The following is a 6848-nucleotide window of genomic DNA, read 5'->3' on the forward strand; positions in this document are numbered from 1 at the left end:
ATCTTGTCCTACAAGTCTGAACATTCTCAACCCTGTAATGATTTCAGTGATTCTTAACGGTGCTAGTCAACTGAGACTATAATTAGAAAAGATAGAAGTCACATAGGAAAACTGGGATGGAACAGGCTAAAGGAAATAAAACCTTTATCAGTTGAGCATGTCTGGATCCATGAGCATACTGAAAACTCCCTACAGTGTGGTAGAACTGTTGGAGTCGGTGGTAATGATGCTTCTGAACTCTTGAAGGACAGTGGAGGCCTGGGGGCCTGGGAAAGGGCAAACACTTGTAAAAAGAACACACCAATGTTTGTATTAGGAGGAAGGGAAGAGAGAATTTCAGATCAGTGCACTTAATAGCTCCTAAAGCGCTAGAGAATGATTAATAGCCTTTATTTTCAAAGCACCTGGAGGAAAATAAAGTGATAAGTTATTGGTAACTTGTTCATCAGAAACAAATCATATCAAACTAATTCACTTGTAAAGTCCCTGGAGGCTGGTTTTTAAAATGTCTGTCCCTCCTCCCCTGCCTCTACGCCAAGGCAATTTGGGAAGTAGGAAGAGGAGAAGGATCATTGGTTTTATAAGCATCTACATACTAACTCTCTAAAAATTGATCAGTGACTCTATCACTAGGAAAAACAGGTTAAAGTTAAAAAGAAAACCGCTTATTTCTTTTATGGTTTGTGATAATTTGTGATTTGTCAAATATCCCAGATAATGGGATAAAAACATGGTATAATATACATTGCATTGGCAACATAATGTAGTCATTAAGAAACAAACGAATCCAAATGCACAATCATACAAACACCTTGCTACAAATCTCTTCAAGGCAAAACCAGTGAGATATATTTAGATTGGTGGGTAATAATGTAGTTAATGTCATCAATGAGTCTAGGTGGTATAATACGCTAAAAGAAGAGCTTATTGTATTTACACAACTCTATAAAATTGCAGATTCAGGGAACCTAAATATTTATATAGCTGGTATTATAAACTTGAAGACACAGATCTTCTGGAAATAACTGCAAACTTGAGAACCACTGCTACTTTACATAAATAACTCCAGAACTTTAAAAAAACAAACCTAAAGATCTGCATACCTTATTATCTCCAAATTAAATGTATTTTCTATAGTTTATGGCCAGAATTGTTGAGATTTCTCAGGTGAGCATCTTATTCCTCGGTATGAAATGTATTCTCTCACTTTTTGAACAGCTATTTCTCTCTATCATACAGTTTCCTTCAGCAACTGCAGTTAAAATAATCAAGTCTTGGGTCTAAAAGGTTAATTGAAGTCACATAAACAAACAAAGACAGGGAGCTCTGAAAACCTGTCACAGAGGTTATGCTTCTGCTGTCATGGCTGTCAGTCTAGCTAGGACACAGCACTGCTGCCTTTGCCTTTAAGGACCTAGTAGGAGCCGTATCCATAAAAATGTCAAGTGTATAACTGTAGGTGAGTCAGAGCTTTCCACTTCTAAATTCAGCTAATTAGCTGATCTCTGTGTACACGTCAAGCCTTCTTTTTGTTTGTTTTGTGGGGGTTTTTAATGTTTCATTTTACAAAGAGGACCAAGCAATCTTTGCCCCTGCTGCGTAGAGTTACTAAGTGCCTTTTATTTTAATCAGGATACATCAGTTGCAACTTGTTTTAGCTGATGATACTCCTTAAGAAAAAAGAGCAGTCCAGAGTCATGGATTAGTATCCATCCTTTAGGATCTAATTTACTTAAGATAAATTGTCTCATGCCTGTTTACAGCTTCTTTTGTATGGTTCGCGGTATTATACATTAGGTCTGTCAAATTCTAACTCTGGATGTGGTCTATTCACTTTTAACTAAAAATCTGGATCTTTCAATGGGGAAATGAAATATTTTCAGGTGTCCTGTATCTCTGCCATAATTCTACTGTGCATGTGTGGCCTTAGATCTTGCTCAGGTGTCTACAAAGTAGGTTGCCCTAGGAGCACCTGATTTTGATGCTTAGATTCCCAAATCTGTCTACACAGATCATTTATTTCACATTTCCATTTCAATCTGCCATTTCAGTTCCTCTTTCCTGTACTTGACATTACAACATTAGAACATGATTCTGTGGTGGCCAAAATAAATTTTAACCTAAGCATCAAACATTAAAAGCACAAACCTCACTGTCATGGTTTAACCCCAGCCAGCAGCTAAGGTTTAACTTGGCCAGCAACCCCAATGGGATGGGCAGGAGAACTGGGGGGGGGGGGGGGGGGGGAAGGTAAAACCCATGGGCTGAAATAAGAACAGTTTAATAATTGAAATAAAGGAAAATATATTACTACTACAAAGAATAATAATTGTAATGCAAAAGGAGATAAGAAAAAGATAAAGATAAATAAAACTCAAGGAAAAAAACCCCAGACAAGTGATACACAGTACAATTGCTCACCACCCCTTGACCAATGCCCAGCCAGCCCTTAAGCAGCAATCCCAGCCCTCCCCAGATAACACCCCCCTGGTTTATATACTGAGCATGACATTCTATGGTATGGAATATCCCTGTGGGTAGTTTGGGTCAGCTGTTCTGGCTGTGCCCTCTCCCAATTTCTTGTGCCCTTCCAGCCCTCTTACTGGCAGGGTGTGAGAAGCTGAAAAGTCCTTGACTTACTATAAATTTTACTTAGCAACAATTAAAAACATTAGTGATTTATCAACATTATTCTCATTCTAAATCCAAAACACGTCATTGTACCAGCTACTAGAAAGAAAATTAACTCTGTCCCAATCAAACCCAGGGCACTCAAACTATTCAACAAGTTCTGTTTGTCCTTCATCTTTTCCCTGGTCTTTGCTGCTTTCGGTTTGCATGGCCACTTCCTCGTTTGAAGGTTGTGTGGAATCAAGTGAAAATGGACATTGTGCCACCCTGGCCTAAGGTGCTCTGCTAAAGCCAGATGTTCTCTGTTCTGGTATCACCTCACATAACATCAAATCACAACTGGAAATGCTTTTTGCCATGAATGTTATTCAAACCTTTTCAGAATACTTAATTTAAAAAAATATTTAATGACTTCTTCAACCCATAAAATCTAACAGTATTTTTCACCTAATGCCTCCAAATAAATAGTATTCTCAAATACTACTGGTAATACAGACATTCCATACATGTTTCATGGGGGGGTTACTGAACTACTTATCCCAGAATGCCGGGTGCCTCGGGTAAAGGCTGGATCACTTGGCTGATCAGCATCAATCATACCTGCAGCTGGTGACTGACTATGGGGAGAGAGATCATGGGTTAGGTAAGTACCAAGGCTCCCAGTTTGCTGGGGTTTAGTAAGTAAAACCACTTATTTGAAAGATAAGCTACTTCTTAAAATTGTTGCCGGTATTTGATTCAAGTTCCTTTGTGCAGCAGGAAATACTGTTGTGAGGTATATTGCCTTTTGAGTTGCATTCTCTCCAAAATCAACAAGTTAATTCAAAGAAATTTTTGGAAATGGTGAAGCTTCCCAATTCCTTTGCCATCATTTTTAAAGTTATAAGGGAAAAATGCCTATATGAAACCAACTCAGAAGCATTTCTATTAAATAAAGAAAGACTTTCTAGCATGGGTAACATTATTTCATGTATTTCTTGCTATATATACGTATGCTATATCCAAATTATTCTAACTTTTCTCTTCAGAGTATTTTTCTCTTTAGTAAGCTATGCATTAAGATATAATAGAAAATATCAAAGGAAGTCTCTATTTTTAAAGACTAGGTGATTTCTCTGCCAGGGGAGGTGTAGATTATATTACAGAAATTGGTCTTTGCAATGTCAGGGAAAAAAAGGGCAAATAATGAAAGTGTTATCCCAGCACTTAGAAGATAAAATAGTAATCTTTGTCTATTTCTAAACACTAAAAGAGAGATGAATTGGGATTGGCTTCACTCCTGGGTAGAGAGACTGCGGAGTTTCTATAGCTTCAAAAAAGGACAGGGTTCTGTAATGGTGTGACTAGGTGGGAGTGTTTCTGCAGCTGGAAACCATTGCTGATGATACAAGTCTGGGAGTGTTCAATTTTTGGTAGCCTAAGCATGGGTTGAAAGACCATATGGTCCTGTGGCTTCCATAACTGTATTCTATGAATCCCACACTTCAATATGCAATGGCTAGGAAATTTTTGTTCTGCATTCCTCTGAAACACAAAAGATCAAAGAGACAATGTTGAGCAGGTTAGCTAGGATCTACTGCTTCCAGTGATCCTGAAAATGTTGTGTCCTGGTTTAAACTATAATTTGATACATGAGTTGGTTGTCTATGTTTCAAACTAAACTAAGGTGTCTGAGATATAATTTGATGCCTTTTGCACTATGCTTTTATGTGTATTAAAGGCTACTAGAAAGTATCTTTTGTTGGCATTTTGTGAGTGGGAAGTGGTTGTTCTGGAAACCCTTTCCAGGCTAGTTGCAGGGCTGTAGCTGTTGCAGGGCTCTTGACAAATGATGGATGATGTAATTTGAATCTTTTATGATACCAACACTAAAAAAAGAAGAGAAATACCACAAATATCAGTATCTGTTTGGACAAAATGTCAGAATGACTGGAGGAATACAGGTATTTCCCTCCCACTCTGCCTCACCCCTTGCCCCCAGTTAGATCTGACTTTACTAGGGGAAGAGGACATGTACCTGAAGAACTCCACTGTTAACCACAGAACAAGTTCTCTCCTGCTCCCTTTTGAAAGGGGCTTATGACCCCTTTCTCTAGCTACTTGCCTGAAGGACCCAGAGGTTCCCTTTGGCTGCATGTGACCAGAAAGTGGAATGTTGAATCTTTAAAGCAAATTTCTGTCAGATGCAAATAAATGGGACCTAATGAACTATGTATTTAAAAAATGATGCTGCAAGCCACTCCGGTACGTGTGTGTACACAGGGAAAGATTTTTAAAAACACCCGAGTGAGAAAGAAAGTGTAGATGAGTGGGCCACTCCACCATGAATTTTAGTGACAGATGGCTGCTAAGACAATCCACACTAGATGATAAATGACTATACATTAAAGCTTATGAACCACAAATAAACACAAAAAATGCCTCCAAGATACATTTGAACTGAAGTTTAATGATCATACAAAATTACTAGCAAATCAAGCATCACGAGCTTTTAAAAAGAAGAAAGGCTGAACAGAGAATAAACATTATTCTAATGTAAGAATTTACATTCTTCTAATGTAAAACTGACTAATCAGAGCTGTCAGTGATGTGCTTAATATTTAAATTATTTCAGTCCCTGAGAAATCAAAAGAACCTCATGACATGTGGTAAAATCCCCCTAGAAGCAAGTACTTCTCATGCCCAATAACATGGGTACAGACTAAATCCTGCAAAACAAACTTTGATGTATAAGGTGGGGCAAATTAGCCACAGACAAATGAGCTAGAATCATGAAAATGAGTAATGATGAGCTACAAATGTTAAGATAAGGCTGTAATATTTGTAAAACAATAATGGAGGCTCACCTGAGAGCTGACATAAATTAATTAACAGAATTCAAGAAAAGCAAATGACATGAAAACTCATAGTAGGATAAACACCTATCTCAATGGGGTAATTGTGACAAACCACTATTATAAGTAATTATTTTTTACTGATGGGAAAGGGGAGTAGTATCTTCAGAAATATCCAGCTTCCAGATTCCATAATCTCAGCTATTCCTTATAAAAGAAGCAAATAGCATTCACAGTTATTCTTATTGCAACAGGAGAACTTAATTGGAGAGTGTTTAAGTAGTAAATCAGGTTAAAAAGGGACATGAATTTTGTACGGAAAGAGCATAAAAAATAATTTTCTATAGGCAGAGGTTTACCATACAAAAAGGAATACTGTCATGGGTAACTCTTTCTTGTAAAAATACCTTTTATTCTCCACCAGATTCCCCCCAGACTAACTAGTGCATTGATACTAAAATCTAAATTACAGTATTGGCAAGAGCTAGGAATTGTTGAAAACTATTAGGTCTAGGGAGATTTTAATTGAAATAACAGGGCAAGAAAGTTCTAAATTTACTTTAGAAGACACTGGATCTGTATCAAGAGAAATGTATTCAAGTCTGTATGCAAGGCCCTGTTAAATGTGATTCAGACTGGATGAAGAATAAAACTGCATAACCATTTTAAGTTACACACTCATGACATCTTTACTTTCTTTTTTCTTTTCCCCAAAATTTTCCCCTTTATTTCTCCAACTTTTTGCTTGTGTAGATGGGGAAGACTGTTTGTTTCCCCCTTTTTATTTCTTAAAAAAGGTCACACAAACAGCCATATACTGTTGAATATCTGAAATGATTATGCTGATACATCAGCCATGGGATGGCATCGGGTTCTCTAAGGGAACAGAAGTTTAAGCAAAAAACTCTTAGTTTTCTCTGTGTGATTCATATTCTTGCTGTTGTATGAATTTCTTATTGTAAAATACAAAAGTCATGCTTTTGGTTTTCATATAAAGCTGATCAAGAAAGTATTATTAGGAATTGCAGTGCCACATCAGACCAATGGTCTTTCCACTGCTGTGTCTTTTCTTTGATCTGGGTTGTTCCACGAATCGTGTAATGCTTCCTTAACTCCTTAGGGCACAGTAGAATGTGCTGGTAATTTCTGTGTAAAACCAAGCAAACTGTGTAAAACCAAACAAATATTAAGACACTTAACAACAGTGTGGTGTTGGGCAATGATTGACTTACATGTATAAGGAGATGTTTGCTCTTACCCGGCACAAGCCAGGCTCCAGGCTTCTGAACCAGGAGACCTGGTTCAGCTCACAGTGTGCTGATTTTAAACGGATGAAAAGCTATTGTATTTAAAGAAGGCTGGGCATGCTTTTGACAATGAAAG

Source organism: Falco rusticolus, chromosome 9, assembly GCF_015220075.1.
Source record: "Falco rusticolus isolate bFalRus1 chromosome 9, bFalRus1.pri, whole genome shotgun sequence".
Classification (NCBI taxonomy): domain Eukaryota; kingdom Metazoa; phylum Chordata; class Aves; order Falconiformes; family Falconidae; genus Falco; species Falco rusticolus.